General features: G+C 40.4%; 1 protein-coding gene across 14 annotated transcripts in view; it reads right to left on the minus strand.

Annotated features, from left to right (window-relative positions):
- The window catches only part of PLCB4 (phospholipase C beta 4), a 420,239-nt gene that overhangs the window by 349,470 nt on the left and 48,060 nt on the right, over window positions 1-22,709 (minus strand). The window contains exon 1 of one of the 14 annotated variants that reach the window (XM_078444266.2): window positions 18,229-18,332. The exons of the other annotated variants lie outside the window; for them this stretch is intronic. The gene's annotated coding sequence lies outside the window, so the exon portion shown is untranslated. Of the gene's footprint in view, window positions 1-18,228; window positions 18,333-22,709 lie in introns of those variants that run through there. 14 annotated transcript variants of the gene reach the window in all.

Genomic DNA, 22,709 nt, shown 5'->3' on the forward strand with positions numbered 1-22,709 from the left:
ATTAAGCATCAATATGAAGGCAGAAACATGCACCTCAAGAGGGGAATGGGAAGGATTTTAAGATGCACAGGAGTCCCTCCCAGCCTATCCAAGATTCAGACCCCATCTCCTGGAGAATCACTGCTGCCCTACCTCACAAGGAGCAGAATCACCATGGTGGGGAGCCAACGTCTCTGATGCGACTGTGTGTCACTCAGCTGGGTGGCACAGAGCAGAGGTGCAGGATCACATTTCCCACCATCACCCAATCACCTCACAAGCATCCTAGGCACCAGCCACAACACATTAACTGCTGTACACCAAGCATGCAGAGCTCTTTCCTGCCTCCTAACACACTTTCCTCTGCTTACAATGGCCCTCCTGCCTTTTCTCCCTGACAAACCATTCTGGTCCTTTGATACTCAGTTATGCATCATTTTCTTCCTCTATCTTTGCCAGGTAATCATCCTTGTCTCAATACTAGACTGTGAGCTTTGTGAAGATGGGCAAGGAAGGTAACTGGGCTAGAGGAAAGGAGGTCCAGCATCTATTGTGGGCAGACAAGATAGACAATGACAGTACGAACAATGTTAACATTTATTGAACATTTAATATCCACCACACGCTGTTCTAGGTAATTTACATATATATTGTCATTTGATCTTCCAAACAGCCGGTAGGTACAATTATAATCCTAATTTCACAGATGAGGAAACTGACGCATAGTGAGGTTAAGTAAGTTGCCTAAGGTCGCACTAACAGGAATGTACAGCAGGGATCTAAAGGAGGCACTCTGATCCAGAGGCTAAGTAGGCCTTTAACCAGTGCCTGCATCATAAGGAGCAGATCTAATCCCTTCATTCAATAGGTGAGGAAGTTACAGGTCTCAGAGATTAGGCAATATCTTATTACAGAGGACAGGAGGTAAGATTAGAATCCAAAGCTCAACTTCCAGGAGGCTGCCTCTTAGTTTACTTTGGATTTTTGTTTAGAATAAGAGAGAACCAAATGAAAGGGAGGGAGGAGGGAATCACATTCATAGATCAGTTAGTCAATGGGCTTATAAATCAAATGACTGGTGAGTAGACGGATAGGGAGATTATCAGACAAGCAGAAGGAACTGATCACTTTCAGGTATCGCCAGCACAATGCAGACCTGACTCACAGTAGATAATGTTACTGATTGCTCCTTGAGCCATGAAAAGATATCAAGACATGCAACTACTACCACCCCTGAGTGTCCTCTAATTTAATGTAATTCCACAGGACACTGTGTGCTGGCCAAGAGGCCCACAGTTGAAGGAAAGGCAACAGGCTTAGAAAAGATGAGCTTCCTTCCCAGGAAACCCTTAGAGATTCCCTTCACAAAGAAGAGATGACTTTATTTTTCAGTCTAATTTAGCCCTCCTGTATTTCGACAGGCATAATGAATACGATGTTCTGTGTTAACACAGAGAAACAAGGGCGAAATTTGCTTTGCCTGGCTTTTATGTTAATTTCTTGCTGACCTGATCACAACTGCAATTGATCCTACTAAGAAAAAGATTATTTCTTTCCGGATAGTGGCCCTGGTGCAAAATCAACAAAGATTTCCGACCTCCAACATGTGAGACCAGCTTAGTTTGCTCCTGACCTAGAGAACTAAACAATAACTTGCAAACATCATTCACAGGTTTGATGGAAAAACAATTCAAACACAAGAAACATCTGCTGTGATAGATACTCTTTCAACTACTGTAAGGAGGAAACACTTGTGGTGACATTACTGCCTATTTTGTATGGCGGAAACTGCTTTCTACTTTGAAAGTTATTCATTTGCTGTAAACTGGCTAGATGGCACATCAGTTAAGGTAATTATCTTTTAAACTGGAGATGGGAAGATGTAAGCAAACATTCCAAAGTACGTATGCATCCTCCTCCCACCAAATCTACTGAGTTGTCACCTAGATGGCTGAAGATTCATCATTGGTTTGAGGTGGTGCTGGTGAACTGCAGTCTTCAGAGACATACCCTTTTTCTCTTTGTCATGGCAAGCCTAGGACTCACTCTGTGGTTCTTCAGCAGCAGCCCTAGGTAGGGTTGGTCCTCAAATGCACCAACGAGGTACAACATTAACAGCTCCCAACATCAGAGAAAGTTCACACCTGGCTAGAAGTCAGGCTCCCCAAAGACACTGAAGCAAAGCTCTAGCTTAGACCTCTGGCTGCATTTTCATTCTGAGCAGCAATTTCTGGTACAAGAAAGTTAATCTGTTTTCAAGCTTGTTGCTAAATACACAATTTAATATTAAAAATACAATACACAGAGAATGTCAAAATGAGCCAAAAACAACAAACTAGATACAACCAAGAAGAGTCCCAGAGGCTAAACATGGTAGTAAAAGCAAGAAACAAGTATCTATATATAGAAAAGGACTATCTTAACCAACAAGAAATCTTTTTCTTCTTTCTTTGGGATCTAGCTCCATGTATGGTAATTAAATTAAGAGACTATGTTGTTAAGATAGTAAAGAGGCAAAAAGGGAGCTTTGAAAAATATATTTCATGTTTAAGATGTTACTACAACAAGGTTCAAATGCTGGCATGAACAGGTTCGATTTTCTTCTGGAACCTCTAGCAGGAAGGTGTGAGAAGGCAAACATATACAACTAAGAATCTACGTCAAATATCCAAAACTGTGTGGCTTTCCACCAACTGAATATTTCTGGGTATAAAGAGGTAGTCACAGGGTGCCTTCTCAACATTGTCCAGTTTGGGTTCCTTCTTAGGCATACCTTAAATCAAGGACTTGAGAACGAGTAGTTTATTTGGGGAGGTGACCACAGGAAGCCAGTAGTAGAATGGAGAAATGACACAGGAAAGCCAGTACAGGGTTTGACATCAAGCAAGTTATCATTGTGGGCAACTGGGGTCTAACCCCATGGGGAACTCTGGAAGATGGTAGAGACTCATTCTCCAGTTATCCCATTCAAGAGGCAAGGGAGCTGGAGTATTTGTACATGGATTCCTTCTTAACCCACATGTGCATCAATGGATAAATGGATAAACCAAATATGGTTCAGACACACAACGCAATTTTATGCAGCCTTAAAAAGGAAGGAAATTCTGACAGACTACAATGTGGATGAACCTTGAGGACACCATGCCAAGTGAAATAAGTCAGCCACAAAATGACTAATACTGTATGATTCCACTTACATGAGAAACCTAGAGTAACCAACTTTGTAGAGACAGAAAATAGAATGGTAGTTGCCAGGGGCTGGAGAGAGGGGGAAATGGGGACTTATTATTTAACAGGTACAGAGTTTCAGTTTTGCAAATGTAAAGGTTCTGGAGATGGATGGTAGGGATGGCTGCACAACGCGTGAATATACTTAGTGCCACTGAACTGTACGTGAAAAATGGCTAAATGGTAAATTTCATCTTATTTGTATTTTACAATTTTTTTTAAAAAGTCCGCAGGGTGCTATGGGCAGAGCCCCCAAAGTAGGTTTATTCTAATAACCCCACTCAGAAACCTACCTCAAAGATAGGTACTCAAACCTACTGTCAAAGGGATCTGATAAAGCAAAAGATGCCTGAGGACAACCATCAAGAGATTTGGGGAATGGGACTATCCTAGGTAAAAAAAAATAAATTTATTAATTTTTTTCTGATTATACGTGATCATGGTTAAAAACTCAGCAGACAGATAAAAGAAGAAAATCTAATCTGTAATCTCATCACAAGGGTGGCTCTCCCTGGATGTGCAACATGGAGACCCATGTACAGAAAGACCTGGAAATCAGGCAGCTCCCAACCTCAGCCGCCAGTGGGCTCTTGTGGCTGGCAGAGCTGGGCTGCTGACTCCTCTGGATCCCACTCTCCCCACCCGTAAACACCAGACTCTGTGCCAACGTCTTTGAACACCTCACTACTCAAGGTCAATGGCCCAGCAGCATCCACTTTCCCTGGGAGCTTGTTAGAAAGGAAGAGTCTCAGGCTCCACCCAAACCTGATGAATCAGAATCTGCATTTTAACATTTGGGTTAAAAAGCAGGTGATTCAGGTGTGCTCTGGAGTTTAAGTGCTGCTCTAACACAGGCCTTCTACTTCTACCTATGATTTCTGAAAAGCGCCAGAGCCGCTGAACCTCTAGCGCCTCGGTGTTAAAATTTCCACCTTCTCTTGCGGAAAACAACCTCCCTGTCTAGCTTTCAAATGAGGTAATCCAGGATCTGGCACAGAGGAGATGCCAGGTCAATGTGGGCCAATATTGCTAGCATTAATATTACATACAATGTCACCTGAAAGAAAACCCATAGAAGGTGACAGCAAATTTAAAAATTTCCACCCGAAATAACAAATTCTATTTTATTTTGCTGGAATAGAAAACAACTTATCCTCAGGCAAGCTAAAAACAATAAAATGGTTTTCTCCCAAAACTGAATGCCTCTTTTGTAATACAGTTCACTATTCTTAGACTTTTTTCAGACCTGGAAAAAAAAAAAAAAAAGTAAATGAAATGACATGTTGAAACTTGCACTGACCCTCTCACATGTCCAAGGCTGCTGCTCTGCTATGCTTAATGTCTTTTTTTTTCTTCTTTGCAAGCAACAAATAGGACTTTGTTAGCTTGTGCAGTGATGCAATTCTAAGTGCATTAGCCCTCTCACCCACAAAAATAATCTGATTTCAGGAACAAAAAATAAAATTTACCGCTAAAGTAATAGGCTATCATAGTAGAGTTGTTTAAATTGGGGGAATACTATCTACTTTTGCTTGGATTTGAAACACTGAAAATACAGAGGGAAGGGGGAAGGTATATGGGGAAAGGAAAACAGACTGAGCTATGAATTAGCCATATAACAGTTTAAATCTTAAGGCACATATCAAAAGTCTTGACACATGATTATTCTCTGCTCCAGTAATTCTGCTTCTAGGATTTTATCCTAAAAATGGGCAAAAAAATGTTTTATCTTCAGTGAATAATATTCCTCATAGACTTGATTATAACAGCAATTTTTTTTTAAAAGAAAAAAATAGTTTATGGACTAGTTAAATAAAAATAAACTGTCACTCACATAAAAGTAGAGTATACCATTCAGAATAATGTTTTTGAAAAAATATGTTTAATAGGGGTGCCTGAGGCTCAGTCGGTTAACCATCTGACTCTTGACTTTGGCTCAGGTCATGATCCCACAGTGTGGGTTCAAGCCCTGTGTCAGGTTCGGCACTGACAGCACAGAGCCTGCTTGAGATTCTCTCTCTCCCTCTCTCCCTCTGCCCCTCCCCTGCCCTCTTTTTCTCAAAATAAATAATGAAATAAGCTTTAAAAATATGTTTAATAGTACAGACACACACACACACACACACACACACACACACACACACACCACAGACCCTCTGCCCTCTTTCCTGTTCTAAACTTTCTTCACAGCGCTCACCACCATCCGATACATAGTGACCTATTGGTTGATGCCTATGTGCCCCAACTAAAACAAAGTAAACTTCAGGCAAAGAGGATTGTTGCGTTCACTTCTGGGTCCCCAGTGCCTCACATGTGCCCGTCAAGTAGTAGCCACCCAACAAATATGAACTGAGAAATAAATGAAGGACCAAATATACGCATAGGAGCTTAGGCATACAGAAACAGACACAAGACAATGGAAGACATTCCCAAAATCACTAACAGGGTTATGGCTGGGTGGTGAAAACACACATGCTTTTATTTTCTCCCTGATGCTGATCTATTGTTTCTACATTTTAGAACATCTTCTAAAAAGAATAAAAGGGATGCTTGCATGGCTCAGTCAGTTGAGTGTCTGCCTCTGGACCTCAGCTCAGGTCATGATCTCACACTGACAGTGCAGAGCCTGTTTGGGATTCTCTTTCCCTCTCTCTCTGTCCCTCCCCTGCTCATAAGCTCTCATGCTCTCTCTCTCAAAATAAATAAACATACTTAAACAAAAGGATAAAAGATATAAACCCTTTTCTTATATGCATGTGTGCATTTGTGTCATTTGTGTGCATATGTGTGTATATGTATGTATTTTCACACGTTTTTTGGCTACCTAATAAGAATATCATTTATTCCCCAAACTGTCAAGTTATACAATAGGGGGGAAAAAAATGAAACACTAACTCTCCACTTCAGGTGAATAAAATGAAATATGGGACAAGTAGTTTTAAAAAATCAACGTGGGGGCACTTGGGTGGCTCAGTCAGTTAAGCATCCGACTTAGGTTCAGGGCATGATCTTACAGTTCGTGGGTTCAAGCCCCACGTCAGGCTCTGTGCTGACAGCTCAGAGCCTGGAGCCTGCTTCGGATTCTGTGTCTCCCTCTCTCTCTGCCCCTCCCCCACTCACGCATCCCTCTCTCTCAAAAATAAACATTAAAAAAATTTTTTAATAAAAAAATTAAACATCAACACAATGAATCCATTTTTGCTTCTTAGCACACACACTTTCACTAAGTCCCATACAAGCATATAAAGTGTGATACGATAATCCTTAATTAACTGTTGCTATTTAATAAAAAATAAGTTTTTTGGTTTTATAAATTATATGTTGTTTTTGCAATTATGGTGGAAAATGACAATTTCACAGGTATCACAATGGTGTCCTATTGTTTTATTTTTATTATAATAGAACCAGCAATTTCTCTAGAAGGCAGCAAAACTGGATCACAGTGTTCTCACTGGTCTGAAAGCAGAATTGCCATCAAGAGACATACCTGGCAAATGAATAAAATCCAGAGCATCAGAAGTATTCAGACAGCATCCCCTGAAATAAATTAAACTGGCCAGCCTGAACATTAGAAAGCGCAATCATCAGAGAGGTTTAAAATGTAACAAACGGATTTCCTAGGCAATCTTCAATGTTTCTCTTTTATATTCTAACAAGCAATATAAAACTTCATACTTAATAAACTTTTAAAAATCCAATTCAGGGTATACAAAAAATTGTCCATTTTAATGACGATACTTGTCAACTAACACTGCAAAACAAAGTTCATATAAAAAGATGATACGTGCAAATAAAGGTCTCCATGTGAAGCAGAATGCTGTATTAATGCTGTAAAAAACAGGATCAGGAATACTTCTCACTGGGGAAGAGTTAAGGGAGTTTGTGAATTGGTCAAAACACCAAAAACCCCTTTGACACATCAGTACTTGAGACCCCACGCAAGCTCACTCTCAGCCTTTCTTCTCTTACCTTTGCTTGCTTCCCAAATATTTCCTTTCATCTGGTAAAGTGTCAAATAACTGTTCTACCAGATTTCTTTGTTTCTTTGCCTTAATTCATCACACTGTGATATTTAACTCTGAAAAAAAGTACAATTTAATTGCGTAATTCTTTTTTTTTTTTTTTTTTACTATAGACAAGAAGTTGGCAAACAATAGCCAGTGGTTGGCAAACTCTAGCCCACGGGCTCAATCCAGACTGCCATCCAACTGCTTTTATAGCACCCATGAGCTATGATTGGTGTTTACATATTAAAATAGTGGAAAAAATCAAAAGAAGAATACTATTTCATAACACATGGTCATTATAGGAATTCAAATTTCGGTGTTCATGAATACGGTTTTCTTGGAACACAGCCACACCCCTTCATTAATCTATTGCTTATGGCTGTCTGGCGCTGCAACACTTAAGAGCAGCAATAGAAAGTACAGAGCCCACAAGGGCACCTGGGTGGCTCAGTTGATTGAGCATCCGACTTCGGCTCAGGTGATGATCTCGCGGTTCGTGAGTTCAAGCCCCACATCGGGCTCTGTGCTGACAGCTCAGAGCCTAGAACCTGCATTGGATTCTGTGTCTCCCCCTCTCTCTGCCCCTTCCCTGCTCATGCTCTATCTCTCTCTGTCTCTCAATAATAAATAAATGTTGAAAAATTTTTGAAAGAAAGAAAGAGAGAGAGAGAGAGAGAAAGAAAGAAGGAAAGAACAAACGAACAAACGAACAGAGCCTGCAAAGTCAAAAATACTCTCTGGCCTGTTTCAGGAAAAGGTTCCCAACTCCTGCTCTGGTTTACACAATAGCAACATATAATACAGATGGCAGGTCCCTGGGTTTTACTGCTTTATGTATCCTATTTGAAAGAAATGAGGTAATTTGCATAGGAATATCTACATATCATCTACCTACCTACCTACTCACCCACCTATTTCGTACAAACTGGGATGAAAGATCTGAAAGAGAACTCAGCAAAGTGCTACTGATGTTACCTCTAGAGCAAAATGTGATACTAAAGACAGAGGGTGAAATTAAATAAAATGTTCACTTTTTACTGACATATGTCATTTTATCCTGGCAAACAGGTACTACTTTTGTGTTAAAAACGATTTTAAAAAGAAATAAAATTCAAGGGGAACTTTTCACATACCAAATATTGACCTTTCAAAAGAAGATAAAATTAAACAGTTGAAATGTCAAAACAGAGGGGGAAAAAATGGATTTCTAAGAGTTTAGCAGCATGATCATTTCGAACTGGTGCCTTCACAGTGAAGCACATCTTTAACCATGGAAAAAATGTGAAATGTTACCCAGTTATGTCACATTAAGAAGAAGAAAAGCCATAGTAAGGAATCTGAAAAGTACACAGACTTCGAGGAGTGAAACACTGTTCAGAAACTAATGATAAACAGGTAACACAGGCTATATATTCCGAGGGACTGTAGCTTCAGTGAATCACCTATAGAGACGAAGGACATTTCAGTATCTCCAATATCCATTCTCTTCACTCCATAGCTTTGGTTGAAATTAATTCATTACATGCTGAATAAAGAAATACTGCTCATAACTCTTGGTTTCAAAAAAAACATTTTCCCCAAAATATACTGTAAGGAACATAAAAATCATTAAGCCATATGCTCAAGTGCACAACATTTTTACTATTTCTTAATTTTAAGTGGACACTAAAATCTTCCAGAGACCAGACAGTGCATCCAGACAGGGGCATGATGTGGTACAGTTTCAGTGAACCACTACATTTATAATTCAATTCCTGCACATTTATAAATGCTGGCTTTTAAATTGCAAGCCCAATGGCCCCTTTAACTACACTTAGATGCACAATAATTGACAGCTCATTACCACAAGTGGTCTCAAGAGTGAAGTATTATAGCTAATGGTCTGTAAATGCTTTCGTCTCCAAACTTGGGCCAACACTGAGGCAAGCAAAACTGGGCTTTTCCTTAAATGCATTTGATTTTAAATGCCTGTATGACACAACATTACTCAAAATTAATCTTCCTATTTCTAATGTCCGAAATGCTGAGTATTTAAATCAAGAGTGCACACCTAATTAATCTGTTTTCTTATGAAATACACTGTAATATGACAATTTCTAAGAACCCACATCTTGAAGAGGGGTAGAAATGACTTTAAAGCAATGGAGTAAAACCATCTAAATATCCAATAATAGAACATTCCTGAAATGTTATAGTTCCTCATTATTTAAAAGTATGCAACCATTAAAAGCCACATTTAAAACACAATTATGTAGAAGTAATCACAATACAATGTTAAGAGATAAATGCAGGATAAGAATTATATGCCCAATATAATTCTAATTTTATAAAAAATACAATCTATGTCCTATGTGATACAGATAATATTAAGTTATAGTGATTTGTGTGTGTGTTTGTGTGTGTGTGTGTGTGTGTGTGTGTGCGTGCATGGGTGATGGAGCAACAGTGGTTTTCACTTTTATGTTTTCTTGAATATTCCAAGTTATCTACAATAAGAACCATTTTTACAATTAGAAACAAAATTGTCATGAAAGTAATGTTCCTTTATTCCTGTTGGCATATACATGTATATGTAAATATATATATACACACACACACAAATATACATATGGCGTACATATGTGTATTGTGTGTGTATACATACATATACATACATCAAAAATCACCACTAAACTAGTGGTAGTGTCTCCACAATTGGGAAGACCCAAAAATGTATTTCAGGATTAAGTGTTTTTTTTAATGTTTATATATTTATTTTGAGAGAGAGAGCAGGGGGGTCAGAGACAGAGGGAGAGAGAGAATACCAAGCAGGCTCCACGCTGTCAACACAGAGACACACAGAGGGTTCAATCTCTCACAAACCACGAGATGATGACCTGAGCCAAAATCAAGAGGAGGACACTCAACCGACTGAGCCACCCAGGCGCCCCTTCACGATTAAGTTTATCTTTAAGAGCAAACATTCACCAAAAAAAGAGAAATACTTAAACAAATAACATTTCTACGCAAAGGCCTGAGGAAAAAACAACGTAGGCAGGAACACTGCGGGTAATAATTAAAATTAACGCTGTAATGTTATCTATCATTTTCAGAGTTTAGAACAGACAAATCCAGTGTCAGAAATAAACCTTAAAGATGGTCAACTTAATATAAGTAACTGGGAAAAAATGGAAATAACATAATTGCAAACATTGCTTTCCTAAGACTGATGTCCCTTACCCATATTTGTCAGGGCTGCCTGTGTTGGACACATTTTATTCAAAACTGCGGCAAAGTGCTGTTTCCGCTGAAGACTCATCTTTGCCTCTCACAGGAAAAGCAAACAACTCTCCCTGAACAATTTCATAATATTCCAGCGAACACTTTACAACAGTGTTCAATAACTGGCCTGCTTGTCTTAAGAAATTACAAACAAGCCAGTTCCTGCTTTTAGACCAGACAGAAGCTGGTCCAGGCCTTGGGAACTAGCACCCTGACTGGCACTGTTTAACTCTGCAGGAAAGAGAACGAGCATCTCAGAGAAATCTTTCACGGGAGTGATGAGAAACTAGGGCAAAAACTAGGGAGCAGGTGGACTAACACAGAACAGGAGCCCAGTGCCCTGCGGAGAAGCCAGAAGCCAAGACAGAAGAGTCTGATCACTGTGAGTGGTGGTTACCGAGCAAATAAATAAATAAATAAACAAACCAACAAACAGCAAAGGGCAGTTAAAGAATGAAGGGGGAAAAATAGAGAGCTGGAAATGTGCCAAGCCAGGGAGCGTGGAAGTTTAAAGAAGCATGTGTGCCCTCGCCAAGAGAACGGCAAGCGCTCAAGGGCTCACTGGAACTGTAGGGGACACAGAAGCAGGCTGGTGCCACGCTGCCTTCTAGAATTTGATTGGCAGGGTCTCCGTGATGGGTGGATGAATGGCCATAAAGGGAAAAGCTGAGAGGACTTCCAGAGAGGCCTAAAGAGCCAGGGGACTATTAAGACAGGTGAGATCACAGAGCGAGGGCGGGCTGGGGTCGACTGTGAGCCAGGCTCCAGGGAGGCAGCAGTGGACCTGGGGCATGATGGGTCTGCACAGGTGAGGCCCAGTGCTGCTCAGGTCAGGGGAGCACAGGTGTATGGGGAAGTACACAGTGACAGGGCAGCTGTTCGTTCAGGGGCCGCACCATTTGGGGAAGGCAGCTAAGGTAGAGGCCTAGCAGGTGGGAGGAAGCCTGACTTTATTCCCCAGGCTCTGGGGAATCAGGGGCAATGTCAGCAGAGGGCTGGGAGGCCAGACCAGTGCCCAGAGAGGATGGGTGAGTGCAGGTGAGCTGGGGACAAGGGGGCAGAGGAATGCAGGAAACCAGCCAAGAGGCAAATGAAATCATCCATGCAGGAGATGGGTAATACTGACCCTGAAAATGGTCAGAGGATGGGGGTGAGAAAGATTTTGGAACTGGAATGGAGAGCAACTGAAAATTACTGGCTATGAGGAAAGAGAGAAAAAGAGATGGCCAGTGGGTGCTGGGAGAGAGGAAAAGAGGGAGAGACAAAGTCTTAGAAAAATAGCCTTATCAAGGCCATACAGATGAAATGAAATGTGAATGAGATATGCACAGACAGCCTTGAATTCCCCCAAACCCTCCTTTTTCATATTTTTTTTTAAATGCTTATTCATTTTTAAGAGAGGGAAAGAGAGCATGAGTGGGAGAGAGGCAGAGAGAGGGAGACACAGCATCTGAAGCAGGCTCCAGGCTCTGAGCTTTCAGCAGCACAGAGCCCGACACGGGGCTTGAACCCATGAACCGTGAGATCATGAACTGAGCTGAAGTCAAACCTTAACCGACTGCGCCACCCAGGTGCCCCAAACCCTCCTATTTTTTCACTCCAAGGTGGCTCGCTGCACTGTGGATCCATCATGGAGGATGCACACAGTAGGCCCTCAGGAAAGCACCGCGCTCAGTCCGCTCCCTGGCTTCAGTGAGGCACGTCAGCCTTCCCGGAAGAGGAGCACAGGGGGCTTCCGTCCCTGGGCAGCTCCTAGAGCTCCGCTGCCGGCTGCAGCCCGCCTTCCACAGCAGACCATCTGCCGGAGGAAAGCGGAGCCGCCGGATCATGTGTCTGACCGGCTGGCATGACTGCGTTCTCAACAGGATCGCACACACGCCCAGCGCTTCTTGGAGGTACATCATCTGATGCCCCTAACAGGCTGTCATGCGCTGAAAGATTGAGGAAAAGAATTCTGACATCGCCTAAGGCAGCAGCGTGGTTTGCGTTTTAAAAATGGGTTCGGTGGCAAAGAACCCTCCTCAGGAAACATTCCAAGATGAGCTGTAAAACCTACTACACGGAGTAAACACTAGCAGATGGGTGCCCACGAATGCTTAATTATCTTCAACTCATTAACCTTGACAAATTAATAAAGGTGAACTCATAAACTTGAGGGCTTACATAATTTAAGTAGTTCCAAATCAGAGAATGTATATAAATAAACGCTGATAAAAGCATTTAAATAGGCTCCTTTTTCATCCTTCTTAAATCTAAATGGTAAAATAGCTATCAAGTGACAAGGGTTTCTCCCCCTCCCCCCTTTTCTCTCTTTTACTCTGTAAGGGAGACCAAGATAGGTTCCAAGCTATTAAACTATTTGTGATGTACAACTCATCATCATAATTGGGGGCACACTTTCTTTTGACCTTTACAAAACTTTCATTTCCCAAATGTGACAGATAAGAAGTGCTTTTAGAGCACCAATAATGATTTTTTCCTATGGGAACTTGCCAATTAGAAGTTGAAAAAGAAGGAAAGACCACACTGGATATACGTTTAGAATCTCAATGCACCTAAAATATAGCTGAAATACTTAAGAATCCTGCTTAGAGGATAGTTCAGGCAAGTTAAGAATCTAATCTGGGGAAATACATATTAAAACCAGCGCCAGGGCAATTATCTACTCCCCTTAGCACCTTCATATAACACTAGGTGCCCGTAAAATGTGTTTAATCGAAAGTGGATGGTCAGCAACTGCATCTACAACTAGTAGTCTAAGTTTTTAAAGATTAATAACAGTTTGACTGAAGAAATGTAATCCCTGTCTCTTTCTCTCTGTGTCTCTCAAAAATAAGTAAACACTAAATAAAAAAAAAAATTTTTTTTTTTAAATGAAAGGGGTGCCTGGGTGGCTCAGTCGGTTAAGCATCTGACTTTGGCTCAGGTCATGATCTCACCGTTTGTGAGTTCAAGCCCCGCGTCAAGCTCTCTGCTGACAGCTCAGAGCCTGGAGCCTGCTTTGGATTCTGTGTCTCCCTCTCTCTCTGCCCCTCCCCCACTCATGCTCTCTTTCTCTGTCTCTCAAAAATAAATATTAAAAAAAAAAATTCAAGAAATGTAATCCACAGCACACAAAGCTGTTTCAGTAACACACACAACCCATAGCACAGAGAAGCAGCAAGTGCTTACCAACTCACCAGACATCAGACATCGTGAGGACTCTTATTTTTCTCATGCCCTCAGTGCCGAGTCTGGAGGCTCCACACACGAGGTTCTTGAGTAAGGTGACAGTTGAAACTGAAACCACCAGGATACCACAACAGCCTTTGGAGAAAGGACGAGTGCTACCTCCATGCTTTTCTCTAACAATAAATCACCCTTTAGGGGAACTTGATTTCACTCTTCCTCTGACTCAGCCTTTCATTGCCTATACACACAAAGGTCAAATTCATTCATTCATTCACCTGTTCATCCACTCAGCAAATATGTATCGATTTCTTCTTAGGTCAGGCATTTTCTTAGCCCTCCACCATCCCACATGGCAGGTAGCAGCCACATGTGGCTAGTGAGCACTTGAAATGTGGGTACTCCAAACTGACATGTGTTTATGTGTCAATTACACACCAAATTTTCAAGGCTTAATCTGAAAAAAAAAGGAACATAAAATATCTCAATAATTTTTATGTTGATTACATGTGGAAATAATACTATTTTAGATATGCTGAGTTAAAAAGCCTTATTAATATTAATTTGACCTTTCTCATTCTGCCTTTTTAAAAAAAAATTTTTTTTTTTTTAATTTTTTTTTAAACGTTTTTTATTTATTTTTGGGACAGAGGGAGACAGAGCATGAACGGGGGAGGGGCAGAGAGAGAGGGAGACACAGAATCGGAAACAGGCTCCAGGCTCTGAGCCATCAGCCCAGAGCCTGACGCGGGGCTCGAACTCACGGACCGCGAGATCGTGACCTGGCTGAAGTCGGACGCTTAACCGACTGCGCCACCCAGGCGCCCCTAAAAAAAAATTTTTAACATCTATTCATTTTTGAGAAACAGAGTGTGAGTGGGGGAGGGGCAGAGAGAAAGGGAGACAGAATCTGAAGCAGGCTCCAGGCTCCAAGCTGTCGTCACAGAGCCCAATGCGGGGCTTGAACTCATGAACCATGAGATCATGAACTGAGCCAAAGTCGGACACCCAACCGACTGAGCCCCCAGGCGCCCCTCATCCTATCTTTTTAAAAATGTATTTATTTATTTATTTAGAGAGAGGGACAGAGAGATATTCATTCTGCTTTTTAATATGCTACTAGAAAATTTAGTATATGATGATGACCAAGACTTGAGACAAAGCCTTGTTTTCAAGGACCTGACATTTTCATAGAAGCCGCTCATGGTAAACAAAGAAATAAATAGTAAGCAATATTAGGTAATTTCAGATAATAAATAGTGCGTGATGAAAATAAGGCAGGGTAAGAGGACAGAGTGACCAAAACAGGATATCTTAGGTAGGGGGTAGGGTGGCCTTGGAAGTCTTCCCTGGGGAGGTGAAATGTGAACAGGAAACATGAATGATAAGAAGATCATATAAAGATCTGGGGAGGGATGTAGGCAGGGGGAGCTGCACGTGCAAAGGCCCTAAGGTGAAATGAAGTCTGCAAGTTTGAACAACAGCAAGAAGGCCAGTGTGGCTGGGGCACAGCAGGAACAGTGGTGGAGGAGGTTAGCAGGCAGAAAGGAGCCAGGGTACAGAAGTACTGATGGAAAGCTTAAGCCCACTGAACCTATAAATTCCATGTAATTCAACTCAAAATTCCTTTAGGGTATCTCATGGAACTTGACAAGCTGTTTCTTTAAATTCATGTGTCAAGTAAAGGGGCGAAAAATAGCCAAGATTTTGACCGATGAAATGCCAAAAGTTACCATGAAGCTGTAGCCAGGGCTAAGACGAGGGTGAGGAGAGTGAACTTGCTCTTAGCACCTAAGAGTAAACACTCCCTAAATTCGGTGTTCTGAGCACCTCTCCTGCTGTTCCCTAGTCTTAGCAATGTGGGACTGACCTAAGGATAGATGAAACAAAACTACTAAAGTAGAAGTGGACAGCCAAAATGGTTCCAGCCAGGTAAAGTCTCAGAATACACGGCTTTGTGTGTAGGTGTGTGTGTGTGTATGCCTATACATAGAAAGATTCTAATTATACATACATATATATACACACACACACATAATGCATGTGTGTGTATATGTGTGTATGTAACATATATGCACGTATGTGTGTGAATATATGTGTGTGCATGCATGTCGCGTATATGTGTGTGTAGACACACTTGTGTGTGTAAATGTGTGCATGTGTGTAAATGTGTGTATATACACACATATAAAGGACACATACATGAAGCGAGAATACAAAATATAAATGGAAAAGAAAAATAGCACCCTCAGGAGAAGAGCTACATCTTGAGAGTGAGAGAAACAGAGTATAGTGAGGGGATTAGGCCACTAATATACTCACAGTTTTTAATAGGAGTATATTTAATGAGTTCATTTAATAATAAACTCACAATTTCATAGATTTGAAGCCATACATAAATACACATACATACAAGGGGAACACAACATCAGAAATGCTAATTTTATAAGTGAAGAATGAGACAAAATTGTTTATATATTACCTTTTTTAACTATAAATATATGTGGTCAATACGGCAGACTGGAAATGCCCAAAAATGATACTGGTTATCATGTTCTGAACTCCTGTTCCATTACTTCTAAAGTGGTCTTTAATATTTAGTAAAGAAAGCATAGTATAAACCAGAAAAAGACTGAATTTAAAGCCTACAATTATACTTACAATGTGTCATTTAGAATAAATTTTATCAATACTGAACAGCACCATGTTGCCTAGAAGTATTCACTAGGATTAAAGAGAATCCAGCCTGTCAATAAATCAAATAACTGAATAAATTCATGTTAACTGTACCAAATTTACATTTTAATTATACTATAAGAAATTGTTTAAGTCTCCTATTATTCATAGAGCCCTGCAGTGTGGAGACATGGTTATTACTAAAGCCGACAGAGTTTGAGGAGAGTCGTATATGTATTATACCTGGAAATATCTTATTTACCTCAATTTAAAAATTGTTCATATTTCACTTTAATTTCTTTGAGAACCATCGGCACTCCTGTGGTTTCAAATGATTACTTGGGGACTCAAAAATGGCTAAGATGAGATATATGGAAATTTTAAAACAGTATGTAGATTCATCGTCTTAGAAAAGGAACTAAGCCTTGGAATAAGGTTCACTACTTAAAATAAAGAACTGGAGGAGAAAAATAGAAAAAGTCCTTGACCTTTGGTCAGGCAAAACAGGTCAACAAAGGATACTATGTGCACAACAACTGCCTCAGAGACAGGAGAGTAAGGGAGGGAGACCTGGCAGCCAGGTACTGTGTGAAGTTCAGCCCCAGCATGGACTCCTGTGGATCAGCAACTTCCAAAGGCTGGTGTCACAGCTCCCCTTTTCCAGGCAGCAGAACTCAGTAAGCACGGGCCCTTAAATGTAAGGCTGGTCAAGGCCCTAAGAAAGAAGGCTGTCCTTGTACAGCAGTGTGCTTGGAGGGGAAGAACTGTCATTCCTCAGGCATCTCAGAAGCTGTGTTAATTCTCCCCGGGTGCCACACAAGGGTTCCAGAAGGCTGCCTTTAATTGGGGAAGCAGGCGGTTAAAACAAACTGGGAGGATTCCAGGTGACATAAGGCAAAGTACCCCGCCGCAGTGAGGCCTTCACCAGCCAGGGCTGTGAAAATCTCACTGGCCAATGCTCTAAGCTGCTTCTCCCTGTGATGCACAAACAGAACTTGATATTCTTCCTCCTCTAACCAATCTCGAATTATCATCGCTCAATTCCTTGCCGAATAGAAGGAGAAGGGGGAAGGCTCAGAGCTGGAAAGGAGCTTCAATTTTGGTATTTCGCACTTAACTCTTAGTGTAATGAATGAGCTGAGACGAACTATCGCTACCCACTCGACATGCTCAATACTCATTCTCACCTCTAATCCTCTCCTCTCATCCTCCTCTCCTCTCACCTCTAATCACCTTTTCTAACTTCTCCTTCAAATGCTCCATATATCGGCCACTGCCTAGCTCAAAGCCCAGCCATAGTTACCCTCTTTATTCTCCGCTCCTTGCATCTGCAATACCCCTCTGAACACCTTTTTCAGCATGGTCCTGTGTCGAGCCCAAATGATCTTGCTAGAAATGTGCGCCTCCAACAGGACTGTGTCCCTCCAGATCAGACATCACCTCTTCAGAAGTCACGCTGTGAGTTTGATTCAGGTCCTGCCCTTTCTATCCTGCCGCATGCCACACAATTCTGGGTATATCTGCCGGACTAAGTTTGTTTGCTGTTCTATTAACGGGAACACAGTACAACTAGAATTTCCCATTAATACAATATAGGTAATGACCCAGGGACACTGAATCAAATGTTCAGAAACAAATGGAAGCTTAATTATGTTCGGAATTATTATAGCAACTTGGTGTATTAGCTCATTTAGCAATTTAGTAACTTGAGTTATTAGAAAACAAAATGTATGTTAATGATTTTGGTTATTAGTGAACTAATAATCCACAAAAGGGCAGTGTCTCTAGTAATATGTGACCTTCCTCCAACATACCCATCCCCTGTATTTCCCGACCAAGATAAAGCTGTGTATTTGAATGTCCCACCTATAACATTATGTGAAAAAAATAATAAAATTATACACTTTACCCGGAAGACAGAAAGCAACCTTAGAATGGAGACTACATCCTGCCTGCACAACCAGAACGCAAAGTTCCATTTCCCAGCTGCCATGAGGTCCTCAAAGAATGTTCTCTTGGGGGGCTGCCAGCGTTTTGTGTTGCTATCTGAGGAAACATTTTGGGAGGTGCCCATGAGCTAAAGCAGCAGAGGACTGCAACTCTGAAACATTTCAGGCATTTTAATTTTTATTACAATTTAAACTATGTGAGCACAGCCCTCAGAAAAAAGAAGACTTGATTATCAAACTTTTTCCCCCCCTTTAACGAATCCATTAGTTTTTCCTCTAAGTATAAGCCTTTGGACCACTGGATAATAGCTTGACGCTCACATAAATCATGTTCAAGGCACATGGGACCACCACGGCCTGCCCCTGACAACACTGTATTTCAAACCTTACAATGTCTCACATTAACTGCTTTAGGGAACTAGAAGGAAGTTTTTCAGTAGTCAATTTCTCCGGCAAGGCTTGTCTTGGTGGGAAGGAGAAAACCTTATCCTGAGTATGTTGAGAAGCTGAATTTAAAAAAAAAAAAAAAAAAAAAAAAAAAGGAGGAAATCGTTATAATTATGGTGAGAGCTTTTGCATACAAATTCAGTTTTCCTTGGGGAAATTTGCATACTCTCTATAAGGAGTCCCCATGCCAAAAGTACACATTATGCTTTTCAGCTCCAGTCTTTAAAAGTGATGCACTTGCCCAGGAATTGCATAGGGGAACAGTCCATGAATGTGTTCCAGGGCTGGCCCAGATACACTGTTTCTAAAAGAAAGGGCTTCACAACGTAATTTATAATATTTAAACGGTGCACTATCTATGGTGAACGAACTGATGGTTATCAATCAGACTGAATAAAGAGTAAGGCATCTGTGTCAACAGGTCTCCAAAACTTAACTAAACTCTTGTTCATAAGATAAACACGTCTTGACAGAGAAACATGTTTCTCCTTAGATTCTTAAATTTCCAACTAGACAATAAAAAACAGTCATAAGGACTCAGCTCAGATTCAAGGATATTTTTGTGATAAAGGAAATAAGAAATAGCTGAAGGGAACCTCCAGAATGAAGACCCACTTTTCATTTGATCTAAATTCTAGGCAAAAACATGTCTGCCTTTAATTGTAGAAAAATACTTTAGATAATCAACCATGAAAGAAGGGTACTAGTAACACTCCCCATTAGCAGGCTTTAAGAAACACTAAATGTACATTTCTACTTCATCGTGGAAAAAATACTTTGGGGAGGCAATAAATATTCTAGATCAACGTAATCATTATTGTACGGAAGAAAATCTATCATGTGGGAGTTACTTGGAGCAGGCTATTCTTCTCGAAGAGGCTATTTTTGCAATAACAATAAATAAAACACTCTATTCCTAAATGAATTGCCCACCAACAGGAGAAAATGAGCCCTTTGCATTAGAGGCAGCCTATTTTTGTCAGGTCTTTCCAAAGCTAACAGTTAGCAGTGACTTTGGGGACTGTGAATCCACAAGCTTCAACAGCAGTTGACCAAAATTAAAGGTTTATGGGAACAGGTGGGCAAAAGGCGGAAACGAGTATAAACATTTTACACCTCAGAATCATTCAAGATGATCACCAAGGGTTGAAATCATCTGTCACCTGGCTCAGGCACCAGCTTTATACACAGAACTTTTATAAATGGAACACTGTGAAAAATAACAGAGAAAGGAATTTTTAGAACAATCTTTTGTAAAGTGCAAAAACATTCATAATATGTTAAGTGGAAAAAGCAGGTTGCAAAAGCATGAGAACTCAATCTTATAAAACAAACAAAAACAAAGCCCAGTCTGCACTGCTGTCTATAGGACAACTCTAGCACCATGTTAGTAGGTGCGCTATATGTCCAGGGGTATACCAGATGTTCGTTCCAGGTAGATGGGAGTCCTGAGGAGATCTAACTCTGAGGAGGGTGTCTGTGACAAAGCTGAGTCTAACATTATTCAACCTGGCATTCACCCAACATATGTGACCATGGAAATGTTTTATTTCCCACCCAGAAAACCCATTAATGTTCTTAACCAGCTCCAGTTGGAAACAGTGTGTTAAACTAAAAACTTAAAGAATACAGGTAGATGTGGGGGCACCTGGCTGGCTCAGTCAGAAGAGCATGTGACTCTTGATCCTGGGATCATAAATTCGAGCCCCATGTGGGGTATAGAGACTGCTTAAATAAATGAAACTTAAAAAAAAAAGAATATGGATAGATGTAAAGAGAATGACAGTAAAATACTAACAGTGGGGATCTATGGGTTGCAGAATTTCAGATTATAATAATTTTCCAAATTTTCTGTAACAACATCTACAACTTTCGTCACTTGAAAATAAAATGTAGTTTTAGGACAATTAAAGTGCCACACTGTTCAACTTTCTTTTTTTTTAACTATTCAATGGGCACCTGGGTAGCTCAGTCGGTTAAGCATCCAACTCTTGGTTTCAGCTCATATCATGATCTCACAGTTCATGGGTTCGAACCCCACATCTGGCTCTGCGCTGACAGTGCGGTTTCTCTCTCTCTCTCTCTCTCTCTCTCTCTCCCCCTTCCCCACTTGTGCGCACTCTCTCACTCACTCTCTCAAATAAACTTTTTTAAAAATTAAAAGAAAAACTACTCATTGATAAAAAGTACATTTGGTACTTCAAATGTCAGTATGCTAATGTGGAGGAAAATAGAAAGATCTGGCAATCTGTGGATTGCCACGTGTAGACCAGTTATAAAAGAAATGCGGTCAGCTTAAATACCGTTCTCAGATTTCGGGTGTCCTATGAAAATAAATGAAGCAAGGAGTCCAGCCCTGGCAAAAGATGAAGGAGAACCTCTGCCTCTCTAATTTCCTGTTTATTTTCTCAGATGCCAACCATTACATGCAAGCTCTGCGAGAAATGTTAAACGTGTAGAGATAATCTAAACACTGTTCAGTCTCTTTATTTTCCCCCACAAAAGGCAGTGCAAATAGAAAAGAAATCATAGCTTGAGAGGTATTTCTATGTATCTGAGACCATAAAGCCCATATGAATGAAAAGATATTTAAATCCTTTGTTTTAAAGATCCAAGTTTTGGGACACCCAGCTGGCTCAGTCGGAAGAGTATGCGACTCTAAATCTTGCAGTTTTGAGTGTGAGCCCCACACTGGGTGTAGAGATTACTTTAAATAAATAAATAAATAAATAAATAAATAAATAAACAAACAACTTAATTTTTTTTAAAAAATCCAAATTTTGTTGAAATAAATGCTAATCAGTACAAATTTTTTCAATCAAACATATATTTTCCATATTTTCAATTGTAATTTTTATTGCAAATTTAAAAAATACAATTCCAAACAAAATAGTTGAAAGACCATATATTAGCCTTGACAGTGCCTTCACTTTCTATGTGGGTTTCAGAATGTTCTAGAAATTAACACACCACAACAAGAGTTGAATTCTGGTGAGTAACATATCCGTTCATTAATAATAGAAACACTGCTAAGCTTATCTGTTGAAATTTGTCCATAAATGTGAACAATGGATGCCCAGAATCTAAAACCTGGAAGAAAGCAGTGAATCTGCCTCTCCCCACCCATCATGGAGACCACTGAGGGTCATTGCTAGCTAGGGTAACATTAATCCCCTGACAGTTTCCAGTAGACTAAGGTTTTGGAGGCATTAACTGAAAACTCCCTGAGTCAATTAAGACAGTGACTGGTATCTCGGCCCTGAGGAACAAGGAGATCATATTTATGTGAGAATGAACTCACTCCATCTGTGCCTGGTACACACATCTTTCCCTTTGCTCTATCAGGCTTACACTTTAACTTGTTCTGCCTGTTTTTGAAATAACTCTTGGCTGATGCTGGGGAAAAAACTCCTGTTATTTTACCTGAACACAGCTTTCATAATTTGATAAGCACTGGAATATGTGTATTGTGTGTGGTTTTCGGGGGGGGGGAGGGTCGGCAGGGGGAGGAGGAGTTCAAAATGTCTATTAAATCAAGCAGCAATCATTTTAGCCCACTGCAAAAAAAAAAAAAAAAAATCATTTTATTTCCCAAACTTGTGCATTCAGACTCCACATGAATTCCCCACAAGTGGAAATCTTGAGATTTCCTTTCTAAATAGGGCAACTACTAAAATTATATTTTAATGTTTTAATATTTATATCAATATTCTCTAGAGCAAGTTACCAAAAATGTGATAGCTTTTTATCAAATCAACGCCTAGAGAAGATACTCTGGCACAACTACTGTCACTCATTTAGGGGTGGCATCTTACGCACACCCATGGTAATAGGGCCTCAGAGACACAGGTCCACAGGTCCTTTGCCTTGAAGGGGATCACGGTATATCGTTTTAAGGGTCAAGAAAATGATTCATCCCTAAAGAATGTATATACATTTTCAAGTCTATTCAGGCTAAAGCTGGTGTTAAAAGCAGCTACTACGAGTCTGGTAT

This window comes from Panthera onca, chromosome A3 (genome assembly GCF_046562875.1).
Source record: "Panthera onca isolate mPanOnc1 chromosome A3, mPanOnc1 haplotype 2, whole genome shotgun sequence".
Taxonomy (NCBI): Eukaryota; Metazoa; Chordata; class Mammalia; order Carnivora; family Felidae; genus Panthera; species Panthera onca.